This window comes from Solea senegalensis, linkage group LG6 (assembly GCF_019176455.1).
Source record: "Solea senegalensis isolate Sse05_10M linkage group LG6, IFAPA_SoseM_1, whole genome shotgun sequence".
NCBI lineage: Eukaryota > Metazoa > Chordata > Actinopteri > Pleuronectiformes > Soleidae > Solea > Solea senegalensis.
In genome coordinates, this window is record NC_058026.1 from 15,619,537 (window position 1) to 15,634,152 (window position 14,616).

The window sequence follows — 14,616 nt, forward strand, 5'->3', positions numbered from 1 at the left end:
ACAAATGTGTGGTGTTCTTTTTAGGCATAACTCAAGAATTTATGGTGTGTGACAAAAAACAAACATGTAATCTTCATTGCACAAACAATGTTTTACAGTTTACATGGATGGTCATTTTGTTGGTGAAAGCACACAATGATGTGGCGTTACAAGAGCAAATTAGTCAATAACAATTCTGGCTTTATACTGTCACATCTTTAGTACCCATTATTATTTTGAATAGATAGACGAAGAGAGTCCTGGGAAATGTAGGTGCATAAAGGCTGGGGGTGGAAACTGCTGCTGAATATGTGCGAACATCAAACCCTCAGGTGGTATTGTATAACAAACTGTCGTGCTTCTATGATGGACATGGCCACATGCACTCAGGAGTAACTTTGGAAATCATTCCTTCTTAACACAGTCTGCTAACATGGTCTGGCGTCCATGTTTCAGTGTGTTTTGGTGAGAAATTTGATCTCTGACTCTCCATGACAAAGATGAAAACGATCATCCAGACTGTTGTCAAAGAAATGTGCAAAAGTCAGCATGTGTGATGATGGTATGGAGGAGCATCCGAGCCCATGGCATTGGTGATTTGCACATACGTGAAGGTACCATTGATGAAGATGCTTATATTGAAGTTTTAGGCAAACACATGGTTCAGATCTGTCTCCTATTGACGATGTATGGCGCACCATGAAGAGGAGATTCAGAAAACAGAGACTGTGAAGCAGCAAGAATGGACAAACATTTCACCTACAAAGGTTAATTAAATTGTAAATAAAACAAATGACATATATTTGGTTTTGGTTGCATTCATAAACCTTCCCAGCTTTTCTGGCAATTGGATTTGCATATTTGCCAAATGTCTCATCATCATCATCATCATCATCATCATCATCCACACAGGTGTTTTCTGATTTAAACTTATTTTCAGGACAAACAGAGGAGAAAACTCCCAAACAAACAGAAAGATCTTTACTTTTTTCTTTAAAAAACAGCAGCACTAACGATTTAACAACATCTTTGTGTTATTTTTATAATAAGCTGCAGGTTACATTTTCATATAAACTACCAGAGTGCTCTTTGATGTGATGGTGTTTAAAGCAGAAATTAGTTCAGTAATTAAAGCCAAGCAAAGCATGGAGCCATGACAATGGGAGCATTCAGCTTTTTTCACATTGCTTTTATCTTTACTATAACTCCAGTAATCTCTTTTAATCCAGTAAAAAGTTTTTTTTCAAAAATATGTACTGGAGACTCCTGACACAGAGCTCTGTACCCCATATTAAAGTTGTTTTTAGTTCTCAGGTGACAGGAGCTGTTGATCCACTGCTGCCTCCATCAGTCAAGTCATTTGTGTTGTATTTCTGACATATGCTTTTATTTAAGTAACACAGACGTATTAATGAAGGCAGCAGTAGACAAAGAAAATTACAAAACGCAAAATAAATATACATATGGATATATACATATACATATGTGTGTGTATATTAGTGCTGTCAACGTTAATGCGTTACTTTTGGCGATTCATTTAAACGTGAATGTGCTAACCATTTTCTGGATGTAGGAAACAATTGGAAAATGAAGGAAAAATGAACCACGCTTGGCACTGACAGTGCTCGTAACATGGTTGCAGCCGGGGAGCTACTTGTGAACACCTGCCTTGTGAGGTGCACTTGACCCTTCTCACTCTCAGGCCACATCACTGTCCTCTGATACTGTAAACAAACTGGTCCGCCTCAGTGACTGGCTGAATGTAAAGAAGGACTAAGCCAAATTGTCTCCATGGAGTGAAAATGTTTTTTTTTATATTTTTGCACCTTTTTGAAATGGAACTGGCACAAAGATGGAACATACTGTATTTTTGTTGTTATCATTTATGTTGCAAGTTCATATAAGAGGTAATTGCCGTTTCAGCTGATGTCTAATTTTATTGACCTTGGTGGTTTTGATTTTCAACCTGCACTTTAACATGGGCCTAAAAGTGCCAATGTTATTATTTCTATTCCAGAATATAACAAAGATGCCTTTTGTGTGCCAAATGTGTACTTCACAGGAGAGAAAGCCATTAAAACAGTCCTTGAATTTACAGTAAATACACGTTTTGTGTTGACATATATATATGTTGTCCTGCAATGGACTGGTGACCTGACGCAGTGCACCCCTTTGTGTTTGGTTGATTATTTCTTTGCTTCCTGGCAATAAATTCTACACTGTTGGAAAGCATATTTATTTCCCTTTTAAATACTGCTACATTTGTAAGGAACAACTTAACAAACCCACTGAAACAAACTTGTCATTGTGTTTTAAGACACTTTTACATATGTATATATATGTATATATGTATATATATATATTTGTATATACACACTTAAAAATTACTAACGTCGCTTAATTTAATCATCCATATTACAAAAGCCTCTTAAAACACAATGACAAGTTTGGTTAATAGGTTTGTTTACCCTTTCCAGCATTGTTACATCGTCAGTGTGAAACTATGTCAGCAGAGTTTAAGTGATTCGAATTCCACCTAAACTTTTAAAGATGGAAAAAAAAGGCCATTTTCAAAAGACCTCTCACCAGCTTCACTTCGGGCACAAAGCCCTGACAGTTGGGGCTTGACAGAGTGTCAAAGGCATTCTCGTCTCCACTTTGTATGAATTCATCCATTTGGCAACATTTTTCAGCACAGAATTCATTCAAACTTAAAAAAAAACATCTCAAAAAACCCCACAACAACAACCTTTTTCCTCACATGAAAGCAACATGCTCAAGGATTTCCAACTGTGCTCGACGACACATTCCTTTCATTCACCTGAACCTCTTTTAGTGACAGCACTTGAAGAATTTAATTTATTTTGAAAATCCATGTCTTCAGACTGCGTCTAAACTCCTCTTTCCTTTCAGCAACTGGAGACGAGGTGCTGTCAGATTCTCTGAAGTTTTCTGAGGACTTGTAGAATCTCAAACAATGCAATTCATCAAATCTAAATGTCTATGTTTGGATTAAATCAATCATTAAGAATCTTAATGATGTTTTTGAGTTCAAAAATGACAGACATAAAAAATTGGCAATAATCTGCTTTAATTATTCAACTATCATTCTATATATGTTTATGATTTCCTGCCAAATAAGTCATAGAAAAAAACCAAAAAGAAATGTTTTTTCCCTCGTCTTTGTCTGAGTTGTAGTTTCTTTGAGCGGCCACACGGCGGAGACACGCCACACTGTGCCACCCTTGTGTCAAGGGCGTCCCTTTGATCTCAGTAAGAGGGTCTTCTTGTTCCTGAGCGGGTAGGAAGGGATGGGGGTGGGTTAGCGAAGCCAGTGCATGATGGGGTGGTGGGGGGTGAGGGTGTGTGTGTGTGTGTGTGTGTGGTGGGGGGTGGGGTGTTGGGTGGGGATGTGCTCCTGGGGTAAGCAAGTGGCCAGTCAGCAAAAGCTGCCCTCAGTGCTGCAGCGTCACACAGGGGGGAAGAGGAGCAGGAAGAGGGTGAGGATGACATGAAGAGGACATCAAGTTTCCTGTCTCCACCTGCACCTCATCATCCCCTCCACACCTGACATTTGGCTGCTCCTCCTCCTCTCCGCCTCCCTCCATCAAGTCCCTCTCTCAGCTCTCACTTTCCTCCTCCCTCCCCCCCAGTCCTCCAGGCAATGTGGTGACCTCTCTGTGTAGTGTAGCATGTAATGCCCAGTCCCTCTTTTCCTCTCCTCTCTTCATCTCTCTCTCTCACTCTCGCTCTCTCATTCTGGCATCGCCCCAGATTAAAACAGTAAACTCAAAACATTCCCAGATTCCTCCCCTTTTCCTCCTCATGGTCCTTGTTTTGCCTCCCCACCTTTCCTTCCCTGTGATTTGCTGCTGCTGCTTCCTCTGGACAATAAAAACAAAAAAGCTGATATGAAGCTTTTCAGACTTGCGTTGTGTTGTTAGTGCGCCGGCTGCTGTGATGACGACGTTTCTCTTCAATTATTGCTGCTGCTGCTGCTTCCCTGATGTGCAGAATGTAAAATACAAATACATGCATTATGTATTGTCTTTAGCTATAATTCAAGTTCTTTAATCATTATTTCATAACTTAACTTTAGAGTTTGTCTCCTTGCACATTACACACAGCAATATTATATTTACCTCTATGAAACATGCATGTAGTGTAGCCAAAAGTATGTGGACACTGTAACATCAAGACAAAATAATCAAAGCTCCGGTCTGTCATTGGTTAAAATCCTTTTTAAGTCCTTATAACCAAATAAGAAATAAATATAAATAAGACCTAACTGTTATCATTAGAAATGAAGTCCAATCTGCCCAGAAACCACCATTAAATGTTAAAATGTCTTAGTTAATGTAAGGGTTTTATCTTACATGTTACATTTTATGCTGAAAAACAAAGCAAACAAAAGAACAGACACAACAAGAGCCTCTCTGCATATTTGTTCAGCAGGAAGTTACCACTGCATTTACATTTACATTTATTTGCATGTATATTCAGTACAATCAGCGATGTTCGTGGACTTTGGTCCCCACGAAAGTGGATAAGCCAGTACGAGTGTGTGTTTGGCTCTTCCAGTAGACACGCCCCCAGCCTTTTTAAATTTGAAACTTCATTTTTAAACAGTGAGCGACTTCTATAGTCATTTATTTGGTTAGTACAGTGGTTCTATCCTTGCATTGTGTCCCCTGTTTGGATTAACATGCTTGTCCAATCCAGGAAGCAATGAGTGGAGCTGTCAGCACCAAGTCTGACTGTAAATGTAAATCTGTAAAGTGTTATGTTTTTGTCCATTCTCGTTCACACAGTAACTCAAGAAAATCCTTCTGGGTATTTTTTGAACTTGCTGGACAAAGATCAAGGACGCAGTGACCTCATGTTTTTATAAATGTGATTTTTATACATATTAGCACAAATATTCATTTGGATTCAAGGATGACTTGTTGGTCAAAGGTCACTGTGAGCGCACAAAACTCTTGAAAACTTTGAATGTGTGATCTAAGAACAAAGGTCTGTGATCTAAGGTCAGGGTGGCCTCACAAAAGCACAACATCTAGTGTCTGCATTGGTCAGCTAAGGCAGAGACTACTGGGCGGAGGCTCTCTCTTTGTTGCCTCCCACCATTTGTGATCCAGCTCACCACTGCTTATCGGAGTGAAGAAGATAATAGAGAAACCTCCTCTACGAGATAGAAGCAGGTGATAAATCCAGTGTGCAGGTCAAAGATTGTTTAAAAAAAAAAGCAAGAGAAGTGGCTGAGACTGGAGAGCGATGGTGGATATATGTGTGATAAAAAATAAAAACCAAAAACAAGGAAACAGGTTCACAAAGTCACAGTTTTCAAAGTGAGACTTCAAACTCGGCAGATTAATTTCCAATCAGTGAGCGACGAGAGGCGGCGACAACCTGATTAACAGCTGGTTAAAATGGGCGTTGTAGATCTAAAATTAAGCATAACTGAACAGCGGCAGTACGTGACCTATATCCCGCTTCATATTGAGACGCTGCTCAGCGGAGAAACAAAAAAGCTGGGCCAATTGTTTAAATGATTAAAACGCCCAGTCTCCTCAAATGATAATTGCTCTCTTTAATTAGCAATGGTGGAAAAAGTGGTTGCTTCTATAAAGAAAATCTGTTTGGGTCAGACTATAATAGGCTGGGCTCAATTCTGCTCAATATGAATACATCACTGTTATGAATAAAGAATGACAAATTGAAGAAGGCTTAGTAAAAACATTATAATATTTATTTAAACAAAATTGTGAGTCACTATTCTGAATTTGCCTTTCAGATTATGTATATAAACGCACGCATGCACACGCAGAAAAGATGTCGGCTTCAAAATAAAAGCACACATGATGGTGACTTGTTTAATTTTATTTTCTAATTTACAATTAACCCCACGCGGGCTGGTCAGGAACGGCCAAAGGGCCAGATGTGGCCTGAGGGCCGTATAACGCGCAGGTCTGGCCTGTAGAGGAGGAGCAGAAGTGTTGTTCTCTCTTTCAGATCACTTGATTAACTTTATGCTGAAAGACTATAATATAATTATTAATCAATAACACAAAAACAATTCTTGCCTACTGTACTTTTATTACCTTGGGGACTTTAAGGTGGGATGTAGCTACTGCAGCTACTGCAGCTACTGCCCACTATCTAAATGTAGACCCTGGCGCCCCCTGACATGCCAAAGGTCAAAGGTCTTGAAAAACTTGCTGCTGTACCGGACCAAAAGAAAAGTCATCTTCATTGTGCAGTCAGAGCGGTTTTAAAATCAGTAAAAGATACGCTGAGGTTAGTTTTTCACACCCACAGTTTTCACAGTGAATGATGCTGGAATTTTCTTAACTGGACACCTTTGAGTCTGCATTCTCCACCTACACTGTGACCTGTGGCAGAGGCGATGCGTGAAGTTCAAACACCTTTCAAGTCCTGTTCAGCAGCATCACGGAGGAGCTGCAGGAATCCACTCAGCACTGCAGATGCTTGAGATGTTTCTGAGCATCAAAGTGTCGATTTCTTAGTTTACTCAACCAGACTCGGGAATGTTGAATATGTAGATTGTGTCTTCACATCCCTCGGCACACTTCCATCCTTCTCCCTCCCTCCCTCTGTTAGCTGGTCTTGAGTGTTATTCCTCCTTACACTCGTATCGCCATCCCTCTTGTCCTCTTTTAATCTGCTCCAGCTCTTTTTCAACCCCCTCTCCTCTTTGCCTGAAGCACCTGAAGGCAGCAGCATGTTGAAATTTTAAAATATAACCATAAAATTAATGTGTCCTGGTCTTAAAATCAAGATGTGCAGTGATTACTTGCCTGAGGGAGAACTGTAATAAAGACTCGACTTAATAATGTTGGAAACAAAATGAACGTGGCGACGAGATGAGGATTTTTAATCATAGCTTCAAAATTAAGATTAAGGAATTATTCTCCATCGTGATGTTTGTACCTCTTTGTTCACTGTTCTTCAACAATGTTGTGCACAAATCCGTTACATGAAATTGTCATGCATTTAACTCTCACTTACTGACTATCAATTCAATATATACAGTATATATATATCTTTATATATATATATATATATGTATGTATATACACACAGAGGCAAAAACAAACATTCAGGTCAGGTCTGATAGTATTGCATGGCAGAGTCCATTTAACAGATGAAGGACGCTTAATACAGACAATGTATATATTGTTTCTATATTGTTTCTGTCTCGAGGCAAAGTCATAACATCAACAACAATCATCCAACGTTACACACTGCAGCTTTTATACAATATTTACATTTTTCTCAGGCGTTAACTCATGTGACAGCATGTGTGATATTTGCTGGTGGATGTGATATCCAAGTCTTCCCTTTGGGCAGCCATCTCAATGAGCATTCCTGTTTGGTTGTCCTGGTGTCCCTGCTCGTGAAATGGTGCCTGTCTGCACTGACAATAAACACAAAAACATAACCAATAACTCAAACTGTCCCTTTGACAAGTAACTGATATGTGATGATGAGTAAGGAGGAGGAGCCTGTTTCTGTTTGACATAACAGTACTGTGCACAAGTCTTTGCTGCTCTTATGTCGAATTCTGTGATTATTGCCTTTTGTATTTGTCAACCTGATATAGTGTAACAAACACACAAACAAGCAGGTTTTTCCCCATTAATTATGTGTTAAAACTCCAGTTTTAAGAGAGCCATGGTTGTACTAATGTTGCACACTGGATAATTGACACTTTAACCTATAGAAGTGGATTTTTCTGGAAAAAAACCTCCAAAACCCTGCAAACACGTTTCCTGTATTTTCTGGATCTGTTCCAATTAGGTAGTAATTGTAAACAATTGTAATGGTGATTATAGAATGACTAAAACGTGGTCTAAGATGTCACTAACCTCTTCCTTCTTGAGCTGCAGCATAGCACACAGAAAGATTAAGGGCTGCTGAAATTTTTATTTAGTAGATGAATACACCTACGTGTTTTATACCTCCCCCAACACACTCATGCATGCATGTTTATACTCTCTCTCTCTCACACACACACACACAAACTCCCAAATGTGCTGTTGTGAGCAGTGGGAACCCAGAGCAAATTAAAACCAGGCAAATCCAGCTGGGCATCTGTTTTCTTTCTCTTTCTCTTTAATTTCCCCCTTCATTCTGCCAGTTCTTATTTGGTAGCAGTTGCACATGTAGTGACACGGTGTGTCCCTGCAGTGCCCGGCCTCTTCTTATCAGTATGCCGTGTGCATTTCCTCTCTAAACATGACCAAAGCTTTTGGGAGCCGTGAAGCCTCACTGATAAGATAACAGACAAAAGCCCTTCTCTCTTTAAGGAACGCGTGAAATAGAAAATAGGCAATCCCTCCCTGGGGAATAAGATGGAAAGAAAAGCAGGGGAGCAGCAATGAGAAATCATGTGCTCAGAAAATGAAATTTAAAAACCCCCAGATATGGACCAAAACCTAAGGAGAGATAGGTTTTATTTTTTTTTGTGTGAACAAAAGAAAACACACAAGCACACACACGTATATACATGTATAGCTGCCACTTCTCGTGTGTTAGGTGAAGATGATCTGCAGAGCATATTTAAATACTTTGCCATGGCAACAGGCTCCATGATTAGGGGCAAACAGGCAAAACTGCTGCAGCACTTGGGATTGAGATGATACAAATTAAGGGAACTCTGGACGGTTTCCAAGGAGACGAAATAGGCGGCGGGGTTAAAGTCCAACCTAAACACACCTTAAAGCTATTTTAGTGACAGCAGAACAGAGAGAGTGGGTGGGGGAGGGATGGAGGACGGTGGGTGGGGGGAGGGAGTTTTGCTTCCTAACTGCCTAGCTCCACAAATAATCACTACACCTGCCAAGATGTGTGACCAGGGTTCAAAATCCTTCCCTCCTTCTGTGTGTGTGTGTGTGTGTGTAGAGTTGTGGTCGTGTGCACCTTTCATTGTTCTGACTTTGCAGTATTTCCCCTCGAGCCTCTGCGTGAAGGACACAAATAAAAGAAGCTTAATTTAGTTTTTCATGTTTGTCATTTATTCCTCCATTTAATATTACAAACACAGCCTTTATTTTTTCTGTCATGACATCATTTTGCAACACATTCATAAGAAACAGCAACAAAGTAACACTTTTTTTTCAATTTTCAACAGCAGACCTCGACTTCAGTGTTTTCCGGTGTTTGAAGGTGTTGTGATTTAAATGTTAAGGCTCTTTTATGCTCAGTGTATTAAACGCATATAGGAATGAATGGAGCTTTCCTTTTGTTCTCCTTGTATTTATTTGTGTTTTTCTTTTGGCTGCCGACAGTTCAACAATGGAGAAACTTTTTTTATTCGAAAGACTTTGCGTTTGTGAGGAAGAGTTCGGTGTTTTCCAGTGTTTAAAAGTGCCACAATCCAGACAAAGTCCCATGTGATGCAGATGTGTCATAAAAAAAATCTTCGACATCCTTTGTCCAATATAATCACTATCCCTCCTCTGCACGTGACCAAACCATCTCAGCCTTCACTCCCTTACTTTTTCTCCAAACTGAGCTGTCCCTGGATTATATGCTCATTTCTAATCCTGTCCATCCTGGTCTCTGCCAACCAAAATCTCAGCATCTTCAGCTCCAGTGCCTCCTGTCTTTTACACAGTTCCACTGACTCCAGGCCATGCATCATAGCAGGTCTCACCAGGGTTTTGTACACCTTCACTTTCACTTTTGCTTCTCTCCTTCTGTCACACATCAGCCCTGACACTCGTCGCCACCCACTCCACGCTGCCTGTTCTCTCCTCTTCACCTCCTCTGTCCACTTTCCATTGCTTTGGATGTTTGACACCAGGTATTTACTGTCACAGTCTCGCTCAGACTAACCTAATAGATTTTTTTAACAAAAAAAACAAAACTATTATCCCACAAAAAGTGTGAGGAAGAAAGTTGTTTGAATGTTGTTTCATACGATTGTACACCTGTGTGTACAATCCAGTGGCGATGGTGAATGGTGCAGCGTTCCACGCATGCGTACTGTGATGTCACGTTTCTCTCTAATAGCAGTTTCTCACCAGGAGTTGGCCCCCATTTCTCTGTCCTTGTATTCTCTGAGTGCTAGCTTCTCCAAGTGTGATCATTGTTTTCTTTATTGTTCTGTATCTACTTCAAACTAAACAAGACTGCATCACCAAGTGGACTTAAACGTGCTGTAACTGCGTGGAGTATGCACAGTCGGTGAATGGTTGCGACATACACAGACACTGCTGTCCTTTGTGGACACAGAAAGCCTGAATCTGGCCTCAGGTTCCGCCATCACAACATCGTTGCCGTCGGACACTCTCCACCCTGTGCTGCCCTCTGAACAAGTGCAGTATCTGGGCAGTGGCACGTGCATTGAGCCTCAACATGTCCTACTTATTCTTTACCATTTCATTTATATAAGGAAGAGACTATTAAAACATTGGTGCTGATCTGGACAAATATGTTTACACAGATTTATTTTTTACTTTCTTTAAAATGGTGTGATAAGGCATTAACCATGTATGTGCGCTCTAAACATCCTGCTATAAGATCTTTTTATGTTTTATTCCTAAAGGCAAATCTAGTAAATCACAGCGCTCTGGAAGAAAATTGGAAAATGGGTTGTAGAAGAAGTAGTTAATGTACACAAGTAACCCTCGTTAGTAATGATGTCCCTGTCATATTTGTATAAAGGGTTGTTCTGCTGTTCGGCTTTTCAACACATGGCAACATTGCAATCAACCAAAGGTACCGCGGTGATAAAGGCAGTGGAGATCATGTTTTCTCTCCACTAGGATCAAAGCAATCTACTTCTGATAAACACTGTTTTTGCCTGCGTTGTCTTTGCGGAACACATTTGTCTAAAGCTGAACCCACAGCAGAGAGAAAACAGTGTCTGAAAACTCACTGGTCAAGACTACAATCTGTGTCCCAACCCAGGGGCTGCCTTCTTAAGTGGTTGTGGTCTACATGACTTATAAATAAGACTGGTCTATGGACTATGTCTGGTCTCCAGAGGACTTCCCTTTCACATTCCCGCTGCCTGCTAGCACCAGAGCCGCACTGCATTGACCACTAACAGTTCATATTTTTTCTCACATTTTTTTTTAAACAAAAGTCCATCAAACCAAAAAAATACAAGAGAAGATCAATTGACTCAAAGCATTACTTGTGATTTATGATTTTATGATCACATTGTGTCAGTGGCTACAAATAGATCAACATGAGCCGGATCATCGAGGTCTTGTATGTGATGAGTGTTAATACGAGTCTGAAGGAGGTCAGTCATCTTTGGCACTATAATCACCTGATAATTTTTTAGTCATTTGATGCCTCCTTTTTATTTCTTAATCAATCTGTTGCTGAGGTTAGGTTAGGCCAGTAACGATCCCACCTTTTGGATAATCCATGTTTGAAGGAGCCTTTGGATTAGGACACAGTTTATCCATCGTAACTATATAACATGCTAGCCCCCTAAAGTGAAGGCAGAGACATGTGGATCACACCCTGGAGGCTGTCTGCAGTATCACACTGCCATTCTTCTTCTCTTTCTTCATTTAGACACAAACACAACAGTGACACTTGAGAAACGATAAAACAGTCACACAGTATATTTAAAGTATTCAAAGCACAGTAGAAGGAGGTTGTTGTTCAGGCACTCGTTGAACTCTTTCTGTACCAACAGGTACAGGTTCACAATGCTGCTCTCATGTTTTTTCATTACAGTGGTGATTATTGTAATGGGTTTGGTTTCTGCCGTACGTGTGTGTGTGTGTGTGTGTGTGTGAGAGAGAGAGAGAGGTGAGGGGTGAGCATTGGGTAACTAATCAAAGTAATGTGTGTGTGTGTGTGTGTGTGTTTGTTTGAAGTAAGTAACACAATTACAGTTTCTATTGGCACAGACTCAGGTTCTGACATGCAAAGAGAAAAAAACAAAACAAAACATACATTCTACAATAGAAAAACAACAACAACAACAACAACAACACATCAACAGGTGGACATTAAACAGTCATGAAGCCAAGATAAAAGTAAAACTTTAAAATGTACATGTTTTTTTTTTCTTAAACACTGAAAAGGCATTTAGTCTCCTCTTATAGTCTGAATTCACTTGTAAGACAGAATTCACACCTGATTTAGTTTTTTATAGTGTTTCCCCTCCCTTCTCCTCCTTACAGCCTAATTCTATGTTCAGATCAAATGTACCATTCACGCCGCGGTGTGTCCATTACACATGCTTTTGTATAGAGTTTGGTCACATGACAGATTTTAGACAAACAAGGTGTGATCTAATGGTGTGTTTCCACTAGTGCTACTCGCCTCGCCTCAGCACGGTTATTTTGTGTTTCCATTTGTGATAGTACCTGGTACCAGGTACTTATTTTCGTACCTGCTCTGGCGAGGTTCCATGTGAGCTGAGCTGACACTATAGGCGTGACGTGGTCAGACTGCCGGCCACTGATTGGTCAGAGTGCCATCACAGGAAGAGGCATGAGCGTGACCTCCAAAACAAGAATCAAGCCAAACAATGCCGAACTGTAGATCAGTTAAAAAGACTTAACAATCTTAAAAACGTGGGTTAATCTCCAACAATTACCAGGGACATGTGTAAAATTTAAAAGTCTGGTGTATTTAGCGACAGCACAAACCCTGCCGCTGTGTTTCAGTCCAGTGACTGAACAAATATGTTTAATTAACTGAATCTAATGATTGAGTTACACTGAAAACAACTGCTTTACAAGTCACTATAGTCATAGTCGTGGAGCCGTGCAGTGATGACTCCGCCCACGTTGAGGAGGAACTATATTGCAATGGAAACAAAACAAGTGAGTCCAGGCGAGTCGAGCTGGGACGACAGGTGGAAAATAGCCTTAACAGTCACACCCATGTCACTGAGTAAGATAGTAGTTAGATTATTAACACTAAAGTAAATCACTGACTTTACACAAGGCTGAAGTTTTAATATCTGCAACAACATGTACGTGTGAATTCTGTTTCTGGGTGGATTCCAACTCCTTCATTGTGGAGACTGTTCACAGTGAAACATGAAATAAGTCATAACTACACATTAATATCAAATGGCAACTTTTCAAGTTGAGATTTTAAGGTGCATCTTAAAGGGTTTCAGCGATCAGACTCCTGTGAAAGAACATGAGGTTGTTCCATCTTAAAAAAACTCAAAAAAAAACCCCACCATACCATAACACAGTGTGCAAGACGGACAGGTCAGAGAAGCACACTTTGTAATAAAAAGATATATGTATACATATATATATATATATATATATACATACAAACATACATATATAAGTCAAATATAACACCACCTCACCTCAAGGCAACAGTTAACTGCATTTAACAGTGTCACTGTTTGGATCCCAGAGCCAATTAAAAGGTGTGAGATGCCTTCATCAGTCTGTCACATTTACTGCAGATGTCACTGCCAAACTGTTCAGTGAGGGCGACGTCAGCCCCCGAACCACATCCCAAATTAATCTTACTCTGAGATAATCACATAACTGACAATTAACTCTATTTCCCGTTTAATGCCTGACACCCCCACAGCACGACCACACACACACACACACACACACACACACAGTCTCATTTCACGCAGACAGACACTGATTCCCAGCAGGCACACACGCGTGAACTATGTGTTAGATAGAGCTTTGTTAAGTTCACAACAGTGATGCTTTCACTTCTTTTTTCTTATTCCTTAAGTGTGTGTGTTTCTTTTGTGATTTATACACAAACATTTAACACTGATGAAAAATCAGTGTTAAAAAAGTGCAGAGGAACAGCCGCAAAGAGACGGAAGAGTTTCCTCTCAAAAACAACGTGACTCACTATCATCATTAATCCTTAATTATTAATGAATTTTATTTGGACTTTATTTATTTATTTTAAATTTGATGTATTTTTTTCTGTTAGGACATTCATTAAAATTTTATTAAATTATTTTTTTCTTCTAATTGGAATGGAATCAAAATAAAAATGAAATGACCTTTTCACACCTTCTTTTAATAATTTTCTTTAATAAGTTTATTGTGGTCTTTAATATGTTTTTTATGAATATCGTTTCGATCAGATTGTTTTTGAAGAGTGCTCTATCTAATTATCATTGTTATTATTATTATTATTATTGTTATTATTATTATTATTATTATTATTATCAATAATAATAATAATAATAATAATAATAATAATAATAATGATAGCATAAAACATATTTGGTAAAAATGACAAATGAGGTCAAGAGATTGACTTTAGTATTAAAACAAAACACCTGCATATATTTTGGAATGAAACCCTTGACCGACAAAGACAAAAGCAGTTCAGCGTCTCATGCTGCAGAGGGAATCTTACTGTCAGGCAGGAATTGCACATTATTACCAAATTGCCTCCAGAACAGAAATTGCAATCATTACTGTGGCATGCAGGGCACTTCCATTCCCCTCTGCTGATTATCCCCCCACTCACTCTCCTCCTCCACCACCACTACACTACTTCTCTGATTGTTGAGCCACTGATTCAGGATCAGCCTCAGCCTGTCGGCACTGTGTGGTCGGCACTGAGGAGGATGTTCCTGCTGATTTGGGATCAGACTGAGCTGTAACGGCACTGAGTGAGGGAAAA

At 39.7% G+C, this 14,616-nt stretch overlaps 1 long non-coding RNA gene across 1 annotated transcript; it reads right to left on the reverse strand.

Moving 5' to 3' along the window:
- Window positions 1–6,670: 6,670 nt before the first annotated feature.
- On the reverse strand, window positions 6,671–7,889 carry LOC122770772. The gene is made up of 3 exons (XR_006360545.1): window positions 7,869–7,889; window positions 7,269–7,417; window positions 6,671–6,707 (listed from the first exon to the last, which is right to left on the reverse strand). It is a non-coding gene; the product is annotated as an uncharacterized LOC122770772 (long non-coding RNA).
- Between the last annotated feature and the right edge of the window lie 6,727 nt (window positions 7,890–14,616).